The following is a 22,494-nucleotide window of genomic DNA, read 5'->3' as shown; positions in this document are numbered from 1 at the left end:
AGGTTTCAGGTGAGGCTATATTTACAGAAGTATTTTGTTTTCTGAAAATCTTATTTTTTTTCTTATTTTTTTTGTTTCTTCTATGATGACTCCAAAGATCAAGAGAAGCAAATTACTGGAAAACACACTGAAATCTTCTTTTGAAACTAAAAATGGAGACTACATTTTTCATTATGAAGATACTGATAAAATTTTTTTATCTGAGTGACCCCTAATTTAGTTTTTACAGATTCTTGATTATACTAGTAATTTCAATATACAGGGATGAATAATTTGATATAAGAACTTAGAATGCTTTTTTCAGGAAGTTAGTTCGAAGGTTGATGGAATAAAGACTCCTTGTTATTTTATTCTGTAGACAGCATTGTTTACAGTTTTAATTCTGAAGTTCTCATGAAACTCCACATTAGATTCTACTACAGGAAATTCTCTGTTCACACTTGGCTCAGGAAAATATGAAAGTTTGGCAAGTAAGACAAGTAATGCCTAATATGCCACATCCATAAACGAAGGAAGGTGAAGAACACCTTTAGCAAAATAGAACTTAAAATACATGGCAATAAGTTCAAGCAAACCATTCCTAAGTAGAAGATCAGTTTTATATTTCTTACACATCAGATTAAATCCCATTAAAATCTGGTTTTATTTTTCGCCTTCTAAAACATTATTCATATTGTGGTTTTAATACACAGAAAATAGGAAATAAAAAGATTAAAATACCCCTCTATTGTAAATGCCTGTAGGTCTGGTTAATTCAGATCTTTTTATTAGTCCTGAGCTGTTATTTGAATCTCATCAGCCTGTTATACTTGGACAGTGGAAAGGTCATTAGAAAAACATTTCTGGTGACATTCTGTCTGAATTAGAACCACTAGAAGAAAATAAAAATCTGTGAATATTATAAAACAAAATAGCAAGGAAGCCAAATTTCCCAAATGTGGAGTTAAGAAAAGATGCAAACCAGCATTTGACCTTGAACTACTGTTCGAGAGATAAATTAGATAGCACTGTCTGATCACGTGACTCTGACATAGTAGAGGCACAACAATGATGTCATTGCTTTGCACAAGTTTTAAACACAGGATATACTTCCTACTCCTTTCGTGAATAATCATGTTAATAAGAATTTTGATTTAAGCAAGTGCATAGTCACTGATTTCACTCTACAACCACCCACAATGCATAAAGTTTATATACAACTTGAATTTGGTTTTGCTAACACAGATCAATTCAGTGTGCAAGACTCATTTTTCACTTTTTCTTTTTGGATCATGGTGCTTTTTGGTTTTTGAAACTCCATTTTTAAATGATCAGCAATTCAATATCAAAAGACAATTTCCACTTATAGAGTACTTCTTTTTTGTACTGGCAATTATAAATTAAACTTTTAGCTGCAGTAAAGGAATGGATTATGATGGCGCTCAGATTTGCCACCAGTGGGTATTTGCAAGCATTAATCATTATGATGGAACTCAGAAAATAGTTGCAATGCTTAATATATATACTTAGAATTGACCAGGACAGGAGAAATAGAAAGACTTCTTGCTAACAACTCAGAACATAGTAAAGACTGTATAGTGCCAAAATTTTAGTATTCCTAGAACTAAAAAGGGATACCTGTGCAATTGGACAATATTGTCTAGTTTAGCTGTTAACTCCTTGCTTTAAAAAACACTGCTTTATTTTTTAGACAGGGAACAGAACTGGAGAGAGGATCATCCCTGCCTCTCCCTATGTAACTCCCATGACTAAGACAGCTTTTCTCTGTTTAGATATGTTAAGATAATTTTTAATTGTACTATCTCAGATCCTCAAAGAGCTATAAAGACACACAATAATGAATTCAAATAAATTAAGTAGTGCTTTCTGTGAGGAAAATGGCTCAGATTTCCGGATCAAAGACAGTAGAAAAGAGGTTATACCCCCTAACTTTCTTAATACTTCATCTCTGTCTTTTTGTAAAATTGGAGTAATGATCAAACAGCAGAAGTTGCAAAGACAAAGAAATTACCTACTCGCTTTCATTTCTACAGCCTCTAAACATGAAATCTTGTTAAAGAAACACATTTTTGAGAGAAATAGTCAGAGAAGTTGAAGATTTCTGTGCTGCTTGATTATTTAATACATTAGCCAGAGTACTGCCATTTTCATTTTGAGGTACTGTATTTTTCATTGATCAGAGGCTTACTGTGTTCAGTGTTAATTTATGCAACTAAAGGAGTGAATGACTATGAAGTAGTCAAATACTCTTGTAATCAGGCCAGTTAAAAAAAAACCACAGCATGCTTTAAATCAGGAGGATTACATAAAAATATTGCTTCCCTCATTGTTACAGAGCTCTCTTTTATTCTGTGCTGATATAACTCATTTCATAAACTACCAAAGGCATTGCCATTACATAAAAAAAATTAGAAAACAATTGCAAACAATACTATGACAATATATAACAGCCTACTTGGCCAATATAAACCAATGCTGTAACTAACCTCTGTTAACTACTATGTTCCATATTGTACAAAATCAGCCTTGCTTGCAGTGCTTTATATAAAAAGTGCAGGGATTACACCCAAAATAATTTTTATTATCAGTCAGTTCAAATATCTGTATGACTGAGTTGAACAATGACTAACTGGATTAAAGTAATCTTCAAGCTAAGGAGGCACAAAATATCCAGGCCTTCCTGGTGATGTGGGCTGCCTCTTTGCCATCTGTTTCTAAACGGGAAGAACAGAGGACTGTTCTGCCAGAGGGAATTCCTTCCCAAAAGCTGTTATGTGGCATTTGCATGTCCCACAATGATGCTTAACAGAGCAGGAGGAAGTACTTGGGTCTTAAGGTGCACCTCTATTTCCACTACCTGTATACATATTCTTCTGACTTTTATCCCTAGCAATGTAGACAGCCCTGCTGTTCATTGTGATGCATCTTGCTCCCAAACACAAGGCAAACTTAAACATGATAAAAGTTATATTTGGCAAAACTTGAAATTAAGGTTTTACATAATGCAAACAGACTATTGCAAAATAAAAATAATCCCAAAACAAACAACATAGAATATTTTTCTAATCTACACTTACATCTATGTTTCATTCACTCCCTAATGCAAATTTCTTAGCATGTGCTCTTGCTCAAAGGCCACAAAGACAAGAATTTGGCCCCTTCCCCTGATTTCATGAGGGTCCACAGGAATAACTTCCAGCTCCAGCTACTTTGATATGGTTTTAAATGCCCTATGGAGCTGCAGTCAGACATGTATATGTAAGCTATATTCATTTTGCTTCTTTAATAATCATACTGCCTAATCCAGACAGTTCAGTCTTCAGTTCTTATTACAGATTCACTAACTTCATGATAAATATTATATCAGACATTGGATATAAATAAAAGTCACTATGCATCTGATTTCTGGCATATTAACCACTTCTCCCAGAGACCTCATCTTCTACAAACAGATACAAATGTCACCTCAAGAAAAAGTGATGTGCTTGCTTGACGTATCTGAGAGTAAATTCTTTCCCTTGCCATGTTCTCTTTTGCCAGAACAAGTTTTAAGTAGTTTGGAGCAGATTTTTTTTACCTATCAATTTTATGTTGTGATCAATAACTCATCCTTTGCAATTCTCTAAGATGTCAAGAGAATTAAAGAAAAAAGAGTACTGTTTGGTATTCAGATCAACTCGTCAAGTCCTAGTTTTATTCTACTGTGCTGAATGCAAAATTTCCACTAAAGGAAGTGTTACAAATTGTATGACATGATCCTGGAACAGTATAGGAACCAGAATATTCAGAGGAAGGTGATTGAACATCCAGTCTTTCAAAGAGTAAATACCAGAAACTCTTCTCCTTCAGTATCAGATAACCAGTTTTTTGTCACTTATCATAACCAAACTTGAGGAATTGAATGGGAAATCATAATGTATCATAGAAAGTGGAGCATAATGAGAAAGAAATTAGATCATAACAGAGAAAAAAACCAATAAAAAACAAATAGAGCAGATGAACAAAGCCCAATCCTGTAGAGAGGAGGAAAAGAAAGAAGTAGATTGAAAGACTGAATCACTGGCATTCTGACACATTAAGAGAACCAGGTTTTCTGCCAGTTTTTAATGAAGGCAGAATTTCACATAGTATGTTTAAACAAAAAGAATACAAAACATACAAAATATATTATATACAGTCTTATCAGATGTGAAGAGAGCAATTTAAATTTCATTCAGTGATGCAGGTGAAGGCTGCCCGATAACTCATGCCTTCCATATTTGATTTCTCAATAATTTCAGTGATCCAGTGGTCTATCCTTGTCATGTCACAGTCTTTGCCTTTTTTTGTGAAATATTGAAGGGAATGCTGCTAAATCCTCTTGTCTCTATTTGACCCTTAAGAGTTATTGAGTTTGTTTTCTCTAAAGATTCTTTCTTCTAAGACAAAACCCTAGAGATCTTTTTGTGCTCTCTTGCCTGCTAGCAATGGGCACTACTACTTTTTGCATGCACATGCTTTGGGACTGTAGTCTTACCAATCTCCAACTGTGTAGAGCTAGTTATGCACACATATTCAAAACACAAGCTTTGTTCTAAACATGGCTCTGGGAATTGTTATTAGGTTAAAAGAACTTCCAGTTTTATTTTAATATCTCATTTTCCAGCAGAGATTTTCATTATGTTTAAGAACATAATTAATTCTGAAGCCGTATACCCTTCATTTAATTTGAAAAGTTTGGACTTTTCCAGAAATCATGGAACACAACTGGTTTCTTAACTGTTACAAAACAAGCAACAAAACCAAACCCAGCATTGATTACTGTGACTTTACTATAAATACCCTTAAAGGGGCACAAAGATTGAAAATTCAGAACGATTCATCTTAAAATAGATCAAAAGAAAGTATCTATCAAACAGACCAGCAAAATGCAACCACTTGTAAACTCGCCAGCTGACAAAATGGACAGAAAGAGCTCTATTTGCTGGTACAAAGTGAAACATTTCTGGTTCCCACCAGAAGCAGAATCTGGTCAGATTCAGTGCTGGTATCAGATGGATATAATTATGATTCCAATGGAGATGAAAGTCTCTTACCGAAAATACAAATTACCTTTTACCATCAAGATTTCAAGTTATATTAAAACAGCACTCTTATCTTCCCCAACCCTCAGTCAAAACGGCATTTCCAGAATAGTTCACATGAAACAATTTAAGCAGTGAATCAAACATTGAAACATCAATCTCTTAAGCTTCCTATTTCTCAGAAAGTTTAAGAGAGGAGAAGTTCAAACTTCATTTAGAATGTTGCAGATGAAGATATCACAATGTCATCTCTTCTAATTTCAGCTTATCTCTGTATTTGTCTTGAGAGGTTGTAACTTCTTTTCCCACTGTAAAGCCTGGAATTCAAATCCTTGTGTATGGCACTGAGGTTAGATTCATATAGCCATAGAATATCTCAAGTCAGAAGGGATCCATACGGAACATCAAGTTCAACTCCCTGCTACTCAGAGGACTAGCAAAACAAAATCAAATGGTTAGGACGGTTGTCCAGATGCTCCATGAACTCTGCCAGGATTAGTGCCATGATCACTTCCCTGGCGAGACTCTTCCAGTGACCGACCACCCACCCAGTGAGGAATGTCCACTCTGAACTTCCTCTGGTACAACTTCATTCCATTTCATTGTCTCCTGTTGCTGGACACCAGAAAGAGGAGATCAGTACCTTCCCCTTTGCTGCCCCTATTGAGAAAGGTATAGACTGAGATGGGATCACCTTTCATACTACTTCTCTCCAAGCTGAACAAACCAAGTGACCCTAGATGCTCCTCATAAGTCTTGCTGTCAAGACCTTTCACCATGTTGGTCACCCTCCTCTGGACACAGTCCAATAGGCTAATGTACTTTTTCTACTGAGGTCCTCAGAACTGCACAAAGTACTAAAGGTGGGGCTGTACCAGTGTATTGTAGAGTTGGACAATCATCTCCCTTATACAACCAGCAATTCTTTGCCTGATGCACTCCAGGACATAGTTGGCCCTTTTGGCATTCAGGGCACATTGCTGACTCTGATTCAATTTGCCATCAATGCAATTCCCCAGATCTCATTCTGCGGGCCTGTTTTCCAAATTCTCTTCCTCTTTGTACATATAACGATATTACCCTGTCCCAGGTGGAGAAACCTGCACTTGCTCTTGTTAATTTTCATATAATTGGTGATTGTCCACCTCTCTAGCCTATTCAGATCTCACTGTAAAGCCTCTCTAAACTCAAGGGAGCCCACAGCAACTCTGAATTCAGTGCTGTCCACAAAAGTACTTAATGTACATTTTATTCCTGCATATAGATAATTTGTAAAAACATTAAAGAGAACTGGCCCTAAAACTGAGGCTTGGGGAACCCCTTTCATTAGTTTCCAGCCTGATGTAACCCCATTTAGTATAATACTAAAATAGCAGGCAATTGTTCACTCAGCATATTATGGACTTGTCCAGCTGTGTGCTGGACATTTTGTCCAGAAGGATATTGTGAGAGACAGTATCAAAAGCTATGCTAAAATCCAAACCCAGCACATCTATTGACTATCCTTGGTCAACTAGACTGGTGACCTTGTCAAAAAAAAAAGAAATTAAATTAACTGGAAAGGACTTTCCACTCATGAAGCCTTGATATGACCAGTGAATGCGTGGTCTTTCAAGGGTTTTTCAATAACTCCCAGAATAACCTTCTCCATAATTTTTCCAGGCATTGAAGCAAGACTGACAGTCATGTAATTACCAGTCTTTCTATTTTGAAAATTGGGACATTCACCAGCTTCCATTCAACTGGGACCCTTCCAGATTACCAAGGCTGTTTAAAAATAATGGATAGAGGTCTCTTGGTAACATCAGCCAGCTCTTTTGGTTTCCTGGGATGAAACTCATTGGGATCTATAAATCTACGTGCACCCATTTAGAGCAGTAAGTTCAGGATCAGCTGGGACTTTTATCATCCCTCCAGTCACAGTCTTCCAATACAGGGCTCTGGGCATCCCAGGTCCCATTAGTGTCAAATAGGAAGGCAAAGAAGGCACTAAATATCTCTGCTTTGTCTGTGATCTTATTTGTGAGGTGACTGACCTCATCATGTAATGGACCAATGTTATCTCATGTTCTCCTTATGCTGCTAAACTATTTTGTTGTCCTTCACAGTGCTGACCAGCTTGAAGTCTAATCAAGTTTTGGCTGCACCAATTTTCACCCTACAGTAGTGAACAGCATGTTTGTAGTCCCTCCCTGTCACTTGTTCTTGCTTCCAATCTCCATGCACTTTCCTTTTCCACCCAACTTCTAGAAGATCCCTGTTCAGCCAAGCTAATCTTCTGCCCTGCTTGCTTTATTTCTGACACTTTGGAATTGCCTGCTTCTGTGCTCTTAAGAGATGGCTCTTAAAAAGTGACCAGTATTTATGGATCCCAACACCTTCAAAAGCAGAATTCCAGGGTGCCTTACCAGCTAGTTCCTTCAGCAGCCAAAAGTCTGCTGTCTCCATATTCAGGGCTGAAGTTTTGCTGGCAGTTTCTCTCCTGACACCAATGATTTGAAATTCAACTACATGGCCATTGTGACCAAGACAGCCACTAATCCTCAATTCACACCTGAGTTCATCTCTATTTACAAAGAGCAAATCTAGGAGGAGAGCTTTCCTAGTTGGCTTCCTTAGTACTTGCACCAAGAAGTTCTCTTCAATGTGCTGCAGAAATTTCCTGGATCTATGTCCACTGTATGATCTTTCCATTTGATGTCTGGAAAGTTAACCCATAAGGAAAAGGGCAGTTGATCTAGATATCAGCTTGATTAATTCCTTGTAGAATATTTCATTCTTGATGTTGTCCTGGCTGGATGATTGACAGCAGACATCCAAAACACACTCTATTTTATTTTCTTTCTCCTTCATCCTTACTCAGAGGCTTGCAATCATGTAATTGCCAACAGCAAGTGTCATACAATCCAACCCCTCCCTTATATACAGTGTCACACCTCCACCTCCTCTGCTTTGCCTTTCCCCCCTAAAGAGCCTGCAACTGTCCAGCATGGGACACCAGTGACAGAACTCATCCCACCAGGTTTGTTCATGCCAAAGATGTTATAACTCTGGGACTGAGGCAAAGCTTCTAGCTCCACTTGTTTATTCCTTGTATTGGATTTGTGTAGCCATGTTTTCTAGTGGGGAGGGCTGCAACAGTGGTGTCTGTGAGAAGCTGTGAGATTTCCTCCACATCTGGTGGAGCCAATGCCAGACAGGTCCAGGGTGAACTTGCTTCTGGCCAAGGCTGGGCCAGTCAGAAATCGTGATAATGACTCTGTGATAACTTATTTAAGAAGGAAAAAAAATTGTTGCACAGATGTAAATGCAGCCAGAGAAGAGCCCATGGAGGATCATGGGAATCCAGAGATCTACCTGCAGGTCATGAAGGAGACCCACACTGGAACAGGCAGATGTCCAAAAGAGGGCTGTGACATCATGGGAAACATGCTGAAGCAGGCTCCAGAAAGGAACTTGCAGACCCATGGAGAGACGAGCCCATGTTGGAGCAGGTTTCCTGTCAGGACTTGTGACCCTATACTTGGTACTTGGGGCCCGCATTGGAGCAGGCTTTGCCTGATGGACTATATCTCATGGAAGAGTGACCTATGTGACAGTAATTTGAAGAACTGTTCCTCATGGGATGGACTCACACTGGAGAAGTTCATGGAGCACTGTCTCCTGTGGGAGGGATGCCACACTGGAGCAGGGGAAGGACTCCTCTCCCTAAGCAGTGGGAGGACAAACGTGTGACTATAAGCACTACTTCCCATCTCCCTGTGCCACTGGAGGAATGTAGTAGAGCTGGGGAAGGAGGAAGGAGTGAGGGGAAGGTGTTTTAAAGATTTATTTTACTTCTCATAATCCTGTTTTGATATTCTTACTAATAAATTCAGTTCATATCTCCAATTCAAATCTGTTTTGCCCATGGTGCATGACCTCTCCCAGACCTTATCTCAGCCAATGAACCATTATATTTTCTCTCTCATGTCCAGTTCTGGAGGGGAGTGATAGTGCAGGTGGGTGCCTGGTATCCAGCCAGAGTCAAAACCCTACATTTCTTATGCTGTGCACATTATTGTAAAGGTATTTCAAATGTGCTCTGGTGTACTCAGAACATTGTTGAGCAGACCAAAGGACCTCACTGACACACTGTCCAACAAATATTGGCATGCCACACCCACGCTTTTCTCTAGAGAGACTGGTTTCATCCCTTTCCCCCTTCAAATCTAGTTTAAAACTTATTCAATGAGACATGTTAACTCCCCCACAAAGATCCTTTTCCCCCTTCAAGAAAGGATTATCACTAAAGCATCAAGAAAGGAACATCACAAAAGTTCCATGAGAGACTACTCACATTATAGATAGAAAAATGCACCCAAGAAAATGTCTGAAAAACAGCTAGGGACTGATGCCAGATCTCAGATGGGTTCCAACCATAAGAAGATATTCTTGTGTTTTGCTTACATGAAACTACCTAAAATCAATTGGTGCAAATTTTGGAAAGACTATTGGACCCTCATTAACAAAAAGCCATATAAACTCATTTTTTTCTAGATAATAGAAAACCAAATTTAGTCTGGAGAAGCTAGGTTGAACTGATTAGCAATAATTTGAGTGGAAGATTATTGAAAAGCATATCATAAAATGAAAACTATCACCATTTGTATAAATGCAGAAGTTAAGACCTATGCTTACTCTCAGTTTCCTGTATCAAACCTTTCTTCTGTCAGAAACCCATTTATAACTTCTCCCAACTAATAAAGTAGTTTCTGTTTTTTTCAGAGGGCAAGGCTCCATACTGTCTACCACAGCTACAAGTTATACAAAGACATAACTCTCAGTGTGTTCTATGAATGCAGGTTGGTCAGTCTTCTGGAAGCTGCCAAAGCTGGCAAGGCATGGTCAAGTATGGAAGCAATTTGTGAATTGTGGCAGTGGATTCCCTGAATGGTTTTAATTAATGAATGCCAGGGAGCTGGAGGGACCTCACCAGCAGCAAAAAGGAAGGTATTTCGCAGACATTTGAAAGCCTAACATAGTACTCAACCAGACAAAACATCTATACTCCTGAGCAAAGAGAAAACCTTTCCTCGTTAAATTATATTTTGTGCTTTTTTAGTGTCTCATGAGATGTGGGAATAGATCCTTATGAAAACTTCTGCATCAAAAATCCCATTTTATTTTCTACCAGTGTGATTTTTCCATTGTTATTTTTTTTTCACTCTGCATACATTAATAAAGCAAAGCAGCAAATCAGCCTGCCAGATATTTCAAAATGTATCATGGGAATTTATTGGTTTAGGATGAGTGAGTAAAATCTGTTTGTTTCGCAAAGTTAATTTTAGCTGAGGACCAAGAAAAGTATGTATAGCTTGGACATATTTTGAGTTAACTGGGTTCAAAATACACATATAGCTGGGCTTTTGGGACAGCAGAGAAACTTAATGTTCTGGTGCTTCATGGCTCAACTCTATCTTTTAACATGAAGGAAGAAGCATTACAGTTACTTTGAGAGATGATAGATCTTTAGTTTGCACATTCTCTTGGCCTTCTGAAATGCTAGGAACAAAACATTCATATTGAAGGCTCCAGGAGAGAGTCTCCACAAACACAATATCTGAACCTTGAAGGTGAGATTGAAAGAAGCCAATAAAACAAGATTATGTAGATTTAAAAATAAAACAATTAGCTCTCTTTGTGAAACATTTTACTATCCTAAATTGTTATATGGATGATAAGCTGGCATTTTCATGAGTTTTAATTCGTATAAGGAATTTCTTGGAAAGTTACTGCAAACTTATTATTTGTATTCTCTAACAGATCCACAGGAAGGCAAGAAAACCCTGTAAGATCTAGTGTCCAAATTCTCCCCCACCCAAAGATGATACGTGGAACTCAGCACAATTTAAGAAGCTCTGGAAAGATATTCAGGACACTCAGTATAAACACTCAGACAACATCAAAAGTTTGTGCTAGCCTTCTCTACCAGTTTTCTGCCATGCATTCCAGCATATCTATGGAGACTAAAAAGCTGACTGCATTACAATATCCCAGCAGGAATTACCTTTTCAGTCGGTTTACCGTCCTGGGAGATGATGTTTCTCCTTGTTTCCCAAACTACCCTTGGACCTTCTCATCCTACTAGCCCATTGAAGACTGTTCCACAGAGCTGCCTGGACCCCCCCACAGCATCCACCCTGTGGAAGAAACACATATGGAAAAACTGTGATGCAACAATTAAATCTTCTTGAGACATACATTGAAAACATTGGGAGGGAATAACTCAGGTAGACTAAAACATGATCTTAAGCTGTCATTACACTGCCTGAGAAGGGAGGTGAATTGTAGGATTACAGTGCCCCCTCAGGGTACTGGTCTGTGTGATAGAGCTGCTGGAGGCACAGTTAATTTCAAGAAGACTTTAAGGCACAAACATAAACAGAGATTTCCAAGGCAGCAATGAGTCAATAATGTGATCATCTAATCTTGCAGATAACTACCCTGTCTGTTAGAAATGCTCTGCATTTTTGCATGCTTAGCAGGAATAGGATGGGGATGGTTACTGCTACATCTCTGTAATGCGTAGTTTCATCATACACCAGACAGGGCATGGTGGTAGAAATTAGATCTTTTCTTGTCATTGGTGACAGTGAAACACACCTGTGTAGATCTCTTGGGGGCTAAGTGTGCCTTCTGGCATTGGAAATTTCCTTCATTCAAAGTCTTACATGCACATTGTGGTAAAATTTTAAATTGCACAAAAGTTAAAAAATTAATAAGTTTGCTAAATAATTTTGAAGTTATAGCCTGAATATACTGCACTGAATTTCTGATTCAGTAAATAAATAAATAAATATTAGAAATAACAATAATATAAAAAATTCATAGCTTGAAAACACTGATAGGAATGAGATATAAAACTGGCCTTTTGGTTCAAATCTTTTAAAAACACTGCTCATACACTAAAGAAAAATAAATTCTACAGTCTCTTGTTTATGACAAATGACAATTGAGTAAATTATGACTTCAGATAACCCGTAAGTCACTGATGCTGTTTTTCAAAGGCTTTTTATTCCTTTGGCCTCGGCTGCCTAGCAACCTCCACAGAGCTTTCTTAGTCTATACTAATTCTGGAGAGTTTTCATTTATATATTTATTTACGAGAACGTCTATAAGGAGGATACAGAAACAAAGAGGTGTTTGTTCCTTCCTTCTGACACTGGATTCCAAACATACCACCTCAGTGTCTCAGCAAAGGACACAGTTCTTGGTTTTGAAAAGAGAGGTACCTACCCTGATACTGCTTGGGAACTAAGCAAAGCCCAGTTTCCAGCAGACAAAGGCCTAGCCTCTGTAGGAAGTTACTGATGTAATAGGCACTTATATTTCTCACCTTCCCTGTTGATTTTACTAATTGATAAGTTTTTTCACGTTGAAATACTAGGTGCTTATGTAAGATTACTGTTCTCATACAGCCTCAAGCTTTTCCTTAACATGAAGACAGATTTTGTGCTGCTGTACTGGATCACCAACAGTTCCTGTATCAACCAAGCACTGGAGGGAATTGGAGATTAAAGCTGATCCATGACTGTGTCCATGACTCAAAGCAGCACAATTTAGAAGTTATGGATGGTAATGCTTATTATAATAAGTAGTTTGAAACTGGATATGGTCTGTCTGTCCCTGAACCAGCCATGAGCTTTTCATGGAAAAGCCTATTTTCTCAGGTTTGTTTTGGGTTTTTTGTGGTAGTGTTTGCTTGGGGTTTGGTGTGTGTGGGTGTGTGTGTGGGTGGTGGTGTGTGTGTGTGTTTGTTTCTTTGGGGTTTTGGTTTCTGTTTATGTTTGCCTTCATTGTTAGTGTGAAATTGAGGATGCCACAGAAGAGATCCCTACACTACATTAATAAATACTTCTTTTTCTGCCAATTCCATTGAACCAGCACTCCGCAAATACTTTATGCCCTGATCAGCACACCTATCTCCTTCAATCAGGACAAAAAGGAAAGAAAAAAAAAAAGAGAGAGAGAAAGAAGTGGAAAAATATGTGCCCTGAAGAGCCTAAGAGTCTCTTTCAAATGATGTGGTAAAGGTACATCAGGAATTCATAGCTCGGTGATGATTTGGTGATGTGGGTTTTGTGTCTCACTACTTCCAACCTTGAACTCACTTGGAAAAGTTTGCATTTATTTCTGGATCAAACTGAATCCTGAAACAAAAAAACCTAATATGTCTTAAGACATCTCAATATGCCTTAATCACTTCATTACATTTTTTTCTGATTGACATGAATCTGTGTTTTATCATTAAGAGACATGCAGCGATTCTGTGACAGAACATGAACCTGAAACCAGATCTTCTAACTTCCACATTCAATTCCTTGCTAACAGAGCTATATACATCAAGATTAGGTTGTTTTAAACATGAAAACACCTTTCAGGTTATGGAAGCACTTATAATCTGGATGTTTACATATATTCAGGTATCAATAGTAATTTGCTCTATTAGTATGAAATAAGTATATTTTAAAAATCCTCTCAATACTGTAATAGGTAGCAGAAACATATGTTGGATGGTGTATCAGTGCCCAATGAAATAAAACAGAAGTAAAAACAAGAATGATAGAAATTATTCAAAAATGAACTGTTAGTTAAAAGAGCATATTTTTTTAGAGCTACTTATGAACAGTGAAAACATCCATGGAAACTAAAATGTGCAAAATGATTCAATAAAGAGGAGCAAGTAAGTTACCAGAAATAAACAGAGATCTGACATTTCATTTTCCTATTCATGGGTTCACTATAAAGAATTTTCCAAGTTCCTTTCTCTCTACCACTCTACACAATAATATAATTTTGTAGTTCCCAGAAGATGTCTCAATTCGTATTTCTCAGAGTTACTGTAATACAAAAAAATCAAATATAATTCTAAATTAAGTAGGTGCTTATTGAGAATGAGTTTCCATATGTATCTTCCTTTTTCACAGAGTATATTTATTATAGCAAAACTTGAGCTTGTGGTGTTTCTTCCCATTGCAAATTATGATCACAGTTTCCTATGCTTTTGAATGTTAAGTATAACTTTCTGAAAATAAACCTAATGAAGAGTACTAGAAACACAGACTTACATGTCTGTTTTCTTACTTTTGTGAGAATGTTTTTAGAACATGTCTATTCAAGGACATATAAATAGACAACAGATAGAAAGCTGTTTTATCATGCATTTTTTAAAAAAAATTATAAAAGGTTTTTCTACAGAATGAATAAAATTGAACTGTCCCAAAGCAGCTAGCGGAGATTCAATCAGAGAAAATGAAGTCTCTCAAGATTTATGGAAAAAATAAGTTACAAGCAGTTTCATCCTAAAGTTCAAAGAGTATAATAGGTACAAAACATACTGCATTTGCAATAGAAAACCTCACCTGTCATGCACTTACACTCACAAAAGAAGAGCTATATGAAAAAGACTAATTTTGCCTGCCTTCCTTCTGTTAGTCAAAAAAGAGAGATGCAAAATGCCTTAGTTTTCTGGATACGGACTACAAAATTAAATGTTAATGAAGGATTGGACAAAGGCCATGACACAGGAAATAAAATTCTAGTAGGAAAAAGACAAAAAAAGAAAATTATTGGCTATTTAAAAGCATAATCTTTGGTTGAATAACAAACTCATCAAAGAGAATTGTAAGAAATCTTTTGAAAACAATCAATATTCCAATGCTTATCTCCTCATTTCAAGTGCACTGATTTGACTTCAGACTTATGCTGGTAAATGATCAAAATTTGGTATATAATCTTTAAATATTTTCTACAATTTATTATGGCAGTAAGTAGGAAAAGCTATTGAAGTTATAATCAGGCTTTCGTAATTATTCTCAAAGCAGGTATGTTTTTATAGATTACAAAGGGATGAATAATGCTGCAGTAAAATGAAGATTTATTAAAGAAAAACTAAACACAGTAGCATGTGCTACCATGATGATATAGTGAAGAAAATTAATAAGCAGAAGAGTACAAACAGCTACATAGTTCCTGCTATTTCAATAAATGTCACTAACAGGGTAGTATTCAACTGCCAAAAGAAAAGGTTGTTATGCTCAGATACTGTATCTGGCCCTGAGCTGCCATTCCAGAACAACACAGGTTTCCTGTAGGTTCAATGTCTTAGTTGCCTGCTCCTGAAGTCTTGGAAATCTTAGGATGTGTGAAATAGCATTAGATTCTGTTATTTATGAATCTGAATCACTTGCAAGCAGTGTGTGATGTCTGGGTATTTATTTGTTAGATAACAAGTAAGAGTAAAGTTAATAAAACAGGAAAATTGTACTGTGCTATGCCCACATAAGAGTTTTGACAGAGGGTACACAGAGAAAATACTACTCCAGACAGTTCTTTAAAAAAGGTATCTGAATAGAAATTATTACCAGTAAATATAAAGAAGTTGAGTTAAACCTCAACTTTGAATAACTGCTGACTCACTGTGCAGTAAAACTACCTACCAGTGATTTCTTGATGATGTGAAAAGGTGTTCCTACCAATTTTCATTCCATTCAGCTTTTGACATATTCTGATATTTCAGAGCTCTCTTTTATTTTATGTGCTTATCAGAACAGGACTTTTTTTTACACTTCAGAAACAGCCAAACCTCTGTAAACCTTATTTCTAGTAAAGGTCATAACTAGGTTTTTTCCTGATTTTTTAGCTTCATTAAATTCTGACTAAGGATTATTCTCCTGTGTAAGACCTATAATTTCTGTGTATACCACACTTCTCATTTTTCTTCCTTCTAGAATGCCAGATAGAAACAAAACAAAGAATAGTTGCATGCCTGGTATGTTAATATTTTTACACTTCTGCATTTGAGTTAAACAGATGGGGATTAGGTAATTCTGCATGGCTATCTCTCCAAAACAAGTTGAGATAAGATATAAATTCTAAATTCTAAAATAATTTTCTCAGTTTTTCCATGTGATCTGTTGCAGCAAATAAATTCACTCATGTAGTATTGATTGGGAATCTTTTTGTACATCTAATCAATAAATAAGTTAATATGTGTTAAACCAATCTTCCATGCTATTTGTCCTGCTCACCTTAACTCATACAAAGCTCTGAGTAATTTATTTAAGAGCAGCAGTACAGGGTGAAAAGTAGACTGGTGTCTTTTTAATGTGAGTGTCAGTGTGTGTTTATAAACCCAAAATGTCATTAAAAATATTTTCCCCTGACAATATTCTCCTCCATTTTAAGATCAATTATATTGACTAGTAATAATAGTCTCCAGATACTCATCTGACAAATGTCTGCTTAATTTACTTTTTACTGTGAAACATTTGACCTGGTTTGTTCATCTATAAATACACATTTTTGTGCTGTAGACACAAGTATGCATGTGTTAGCTTTCATCCCTGCTGTGTTTGTACAACAGTGTGATATTCATGAACAGAAAGAAAAGAGATTGTGTCGCCCAGCATTTTAAATACAGCAAAATAAATAAATTAGTGCCCACTTCATCAACTGTTAAATTCAGTGTGGCTGAAATGAAACCAAGAGTGGGCCATAGAGAAAAAAAATAATCACATGCGAAAAAACAACTCATGTTGTCAATAAAGCAATGGAATGAGTGCTTCTGAATTCTACTCTTAATGTTAAACTTACATTCAACCTCCCTACTGGGATATCTGATGTAGCTCCAGTTTAGCAATAATTATGAGGAATTTTGCCATACTGTAATGATAGATCGTCAAAGGAGTCTACAAGGATCATTATTTCTGAAAAAAACTGAAGATGACAGTCTTAAAAGATTGAGAGCCTCAGAAAAATTCAGAAAGCAATTTTGAGTTCCACAGCCCTATTTTAATCAAAGCAAGACACAAGTAGACTTTTTTTTAAAGCATCTACACCCATTGTTTTTTCCTTTTCAAAACTAAAACCCTCTTTATTATCATCATTAATATTAATAATTAATTAGTATTACTTATTATCATAAACTATATAAATTATTCTTATTTCCTACGAAATATTATTCCTCTGATGGCGTATATGTTGCTGATGTCATAATCTTGGGAAACTTTTACATACTTAATACCCAGTTCCTAGAGTTCTCAATCATTAATTAGAAGGGAATTTATGAAACTCAGCTTAAAAAATAAAGCACAAAAGGCAAGGGACTTTAAGGGCCATTCTGGTCTAAACCATTCTATAATTCTGTCATATTAAAGGAGTTACAAGATGCTCCTACTCACTAGTTTAAGTGGACACAATACATTTTCAAACCCAGAGGGTTTCTAAATACAGAAAGTTTCAAATATCTGAATAATGCAAGAGACCTACCGCATTTTAATTTATTTACTGCCCTTTCCAGTCTCAAGGTATTGCAGAAGAAGGTAGCATCACTTGCCTTGTTATACATGGGGAAAAAAATTTCCCTGAGTTGTCAAAAAGAAAGATTTTTAAATATGCTTGCTTTGTAGCTGATGAATTTCCTTCAGAAGGATTTGAAGAATATGATTTGTCTTATACTAGTTAAGAACAGTCAGTTAAATGCCACCCTGATGCCTGATCCCATCAGATATTGGAAGCTAATCAGGGTCAGGCCTGGTTAGTACTTTGACAGGAGACCTCCTGGGGATATCGGTGACTGTAGGTTCTAGTTCTGAGGACTTCACTGTCACCATCCAAGCTCACTTGGCTGTGGCAGATGAACCCGAGGAGTTAAAGGGTGGGGCCAGTTCTGCGCACGCTGTGCCTCACCTAAAAAAATCCACTGCACAGGCTCGAAGGACACACCCATGTGGGTAGAGCCCTTCCCAAATCTTTGTTTGCAAAGCCCAGCCATGATGATGATGATGATGATGGTGATGATGATGATGAATTAAGTACATGATTTATTTTATAGAATATGTGCATATACTATATGTATACAGTCTATGTGCATATATCACTGCTGAGGTGAATATAAGGTGGAGAATGACAAGCAGGGACTGAAGCATAGCTAACGTACTGAGTAGAAATTGCTAAGGCTTGCATTACTGGAAGGTGGTACGCACTGTGCCCTGCAAAACAGGAAAATATCCCCAAATTCTTATTGAAAACTGGAAAACAAAACAAAAACCCATGAAAGAGACAATGTAGAGCTATTAGAGATTTAAAAGCAAAAGCTTTTCATTGATTTCATTGATTGCTATTACAATAGTGCAGTCCTCTAGGAGTCAAAAATATAATTTGCTTTCCTATCTGCAAATTATTCTAAATTAATTACATGTTTCCCTGCTGTTGATGATGTTTTCAACAAATTAAAAAAATATATAGCTAAAACCAACAAAAACCTATAAATTGACTGATCATGTGTGATTGATCATATAGGTCATATAGTACAATGCTGATGGTTCAGACTGTATGATACAACTTTAACAGATGGAAGCAGGCAAGAAAAATCTCTGAAAATATTTGGGAAAAGAAACTGGGGCTTTAGACATGAAAAGGATATAAAAATCCTTTTTTTCTCTCTAAAAAGCAGATGATTTGGATATTACCTCTTCTTTAAAACTAGCTCTTTCCCCTCTGAGGAATGAAAAATGAATAGTTTTCCACATTTCTACCAGGAACATGTGCTCTGCCCTGTTACACTGATTACCATGAGGCCAAAGTTCTTACCAGTTCTGGAATAACACCCTAGTTTTCCAAAACTGCCAACACCACCAAAACCATATTCATGCAAAAGAAGCACGCACACAAGAAAAATTAAACAAACTGATAGAAAATCGTAGAAACATAATCACAATCAGTGCTGATGTTTTCAAAATTGCTATCTTCACTATCTACCCATCTTATGAGTCCACATTGAGATAAACAACTTGTAAATTTTTCTCTCCAAAAAATGCAATGCCCATTTTCAGATTGCAAATTTGGAATCAAGCTATCACCTAGTAGACCTTATAAAGTCTCATAGCAGACTTAGACTTTGCAAGAAGGTTATCTGGTTCAGCATTTTAGAAATATTTGCAAGCAGAATTTTAATATCTAAAGTATTAATTTATATGGTCTGTGAATCACAGCGGTACCTGATATCTATACATTAATGACCCCCTTTTTTGAACTGCAAATGAAGAACTGCGATATTTGCAGGAATGTCCTTTTCCCACCCCCCACTCCTTTTTTTTTTTTATTCTACACTTATATTTAGTCTACTTTTTTTTTTTTAGTGCAATGTGTAATAACCCATGAAAATTCTGTTAAATATAATTAAGTCTGAAGGACCCACACAACCTAGAGAAAAATATTGCTTATTAATGGATAAGAAGAACTTCTTTCTTTTGCATATAATCTAGCAGCTAGAGTATTTGCAAAGAAAGAGGGATATTCAGTTCAAATCCTGCTTCAGCCTGGTGGGCAGAACTTCAGCTCTTTCAGAAAAGAAGTCTATTTCATAGAAGAATCATTAAGGTTGCAAAGGACCTCTATGATCACTAAGTCTAACCCATCAAACAAAACCACCACTATGTTCACCATTAAACTATGTCCTCAAGTGCCACGTTCACAAGTGTTTTTTGAACAATTCCAGGGATGGTGACTCAACCAATTCCCTGGGCAGTCTGCTCCAATGCTTGACAACCCCTTCTGAGAAGAAATTTTTCCTACTATCTAGTCTAAACCTCTCCTGTTGCAACTTGAGGCTGTTTCCTTTCATCCTGTCACTTGTTGCTAGGGAGAAGAGCCTGACCCCAACCTCACAATAGTCTCCTTTCAGATAGCTGTGGAGAGAAATAAGACTAGACTTCTTGTGTCTGAAGCAGAGCCACACTTGCTAGCTATGTAAAATTTCTGAAACTAGAAGAAAAAGAAGCACAAAAAATGGCAACCTGGATATGAAAAGGTATTACTGGGTTCTGATTCCTTTATTTGGGATTAATACTATTGTAACCAGACCACATATAAGATACCAGCTCTTTAAGATCAGTAACCCAAAGCTGGTCCAGAAATGAATTGTAGTCTTTACAGCCTATGTTAGGCATTGTTCATGAGAGTATTTCAAAGATCTGAAAGTATGTATGAATATTAGATACAATATAACAATTAGTATCCTAGAATATACCCCCAAACCCAACAATTATATTCTCCTTTGCAGAATACTCAAAGCATGAATACCTTTTCAACATAGTTCAAGAAGAGATTTAAGCTCAAATAAACTTACAGTAGACAAAACTCCTGCTTTTATTCTTGGTTGCCTAGCCATACTTCAAGAAGGATGAAGAGAAGACCTCACTAAGTGCTACCATATGTTCAGCATTTTGACTTCCTGAAAAGACTGTTAAAAATATTACCTAAAAGATTATAGGCTATAAGCTTCATCACTGTTTGAATTTCTGTCTGAACATTCATAACATTTCCTATAGAAGGTTATTTTTATCCAAGATTAGGGAAAGTAAAAAAGAAAGAAAAAGTAATCACACCTTATGTGACTGTAATTTTCCAGGTCTGGACTGTACAGGAACTCATAAGGCAACCTCTCCACAGAATGGATAATTGTGCTGTAGAACTGCTCAACCTGTCCAGCAGCAATGCACACAGGACCAGGGGGCCAAGTTCAGAACACGAGGTATAAAATAAAACCTGGACCATATTTTACTCTTGTATTCAGCAACATAAGGAAATTCAAAATAGCTGTACTGAAGTCTTGAGTCCAAAAAAATATAAGAATGAAGGAACATAGCTAGGAACAAATACTTATGGAACTTTCCAAATCTTTCAGAGCACTCAATCAACAGTCTGCATGCAGCAAAATTTCAGCAGGTATTAAAGAAGGAACATACTTATTGCTCAAAAATATATCTAAATATTTGAAACTTGTAACCAAAATTCCCACGATTTTCTCCCTTTCTTCAAATGCTTTTTAGAAATAAAATTTAATCCTTGGCTAAGATCCAGCATAATGAGTCCTAGTTTCAACTTGAGAAGCAGATGTTTTACCCAACCAATTAAAATCCTCTAAGAAACCCACAAACACAGCAAATTATGCTGCTATTAGACTTCAGAAGAGTTGAGACCATCAAATTTGTGACATATCTTTGCCTAAGACTGGGTTTAGTGGTTGAGAGAAATTCTCATGAAGAATTTCAGACCTCCTTTCTGCAGATCATCCTCCACCTTTTCCCTGATTTTCCCCAGCCTGTGCCTCACATCTCATAGCTGGTGAGTACAGCAACTGAGCTCCTGACACAATCACACAGGAAGAGTGATTCCAATATATTCAGCTCTGCTTCTATTCTTTTGTCAGGTGTTACATGTTATTATTGTCAAAATCTGTATTTTCTTAAATTCAGATCATGCAATACAGTCATGAAGTGAAAACTCATATTTTGCTGACTTGTCAGTTAAGAGAATAGCTGGAATACTTGAATAACATATCCCTAAAATATGTCACAATCCCAATTTTAAATTACATTCAGGATTATTATTTTTCACTGACAAGAAGTTGAACACAATTTATGAAAGCTTAGAAATGCCAGAAGTTGCATTTCTACTCATATTTTTTCATTAGAAAAAACAACATTAAGCAAAGTAAACTGACATATAGTTATAAAAGTCAGCTCTAGAATGATACGGAAACTTGCAATGTCCTTAATTTCTATGCTCAAAGAATAATCAGTGCAGAGAAAGCATACTTAATTTACAAAAATTCATTCAATTCTTTGTTTATCAGCTAAGGTAGTCAAGAGAAATGTCATTATACAAAACTGATGCTTGCTTCAGTAGCAAAGGGAATGAAAACAGAACACTTTATAAACATCTCTGAGGAATTGATAAGGGATGACTGCAGTTATCAGCATCAGAGGCATAGACAAGAAGCTTCTCACCCGTTGCTAATGCCATAACCTACCCAATCACTCCATCTATAATGATGCCCATGGGAAAATATTTGGGACCTTACTCCGCATACTTCCAAAATATACAGCACTGAACCTTTCTTCCTCCTAAATATATATTTTAAAATAGTTTCCAAGGAACTATGAAATGAATTTATATGTTAATAATTCAGTGGATTCCTGACTGTTGACTTCTTCCAATGGCTTAGAGTTAGTAGCTTAGAGCTAGTACCTAGAAGATTTATTTTACTTCAGGTGAAAGAGTTCTCTGTCTTTGTAAAAGCAAGATGCAAATTCTACATTGTATCTTCTTAAGTTCCAGGTGGTCACAGACAGCAGCACAGCAGCAAACATAAGCTTCCTGAGCAATAAGTATGCTAAAAAATAAAGCATACCTGGACTGTTATCTTGACTGACTTTCTATGTGTGAATGACTTTTTCAGAAATTAAATAATTGTTGAGCTAGTCCATGTGCTCATTGCTCTTTTGTATCACACATAGAGGTAATGGTTGTTATTCCCATCCTAAGAAATATGCATAGCACAGAAATATTTTGCTGTACTGCAGCCATGGCAGGGATATTTAAG

The 22,494-nt window shown here is 36.6% G+C and overlaps 1 protein-coding gene across 8 annotated transcripts in view; it reads right to left on the bottom strand.

Annotated features, from left to right (window-relative positions):
* Positions 1-22,494, bottom strand: part of LRRC4C (leucine rich repeat containing 4C) — a 503,584-nt gene that overhangs the window by 44,909 nt on the left and 436,181 nt on the right. For 7 of the 8 annotated variants that reach the window (XM_071558643.1, XM_071558642.1, XM_071558646.1 and 4 more), the window contains one exon: positions 11,113-11,245. The exons of the other annotated variant lie outside the window; for it this stretch is intronic. The gene's annotated coding sequence lies outside the window, so the exon portion shown is untranslated. The remainder of the gene's footprint in view (positions 1-11,112; positions 11,246-22,494) is intronic. 8 annotated transcript variants of the gene reach the window in all.

Source organism: Pithys albifrons, chromosome 6 (assembly GCF_047495875.1).
Source record: "Pithys albifrons albifrons isolate INPA30051 chromosome 6, PitAlb_v1, whole genome shotgun sequence".
Taxonomy (NCBI): Eukaryota; Metazoa; Chordata; class Aves; order Passeriformes; family Thamnophilidae; genus Pithys; species Pithys albifrons.
Note: the sequence above shows the minus strand (reverse complement) of the source record. Positions and strands in the feature narration are given on the sequence as shown.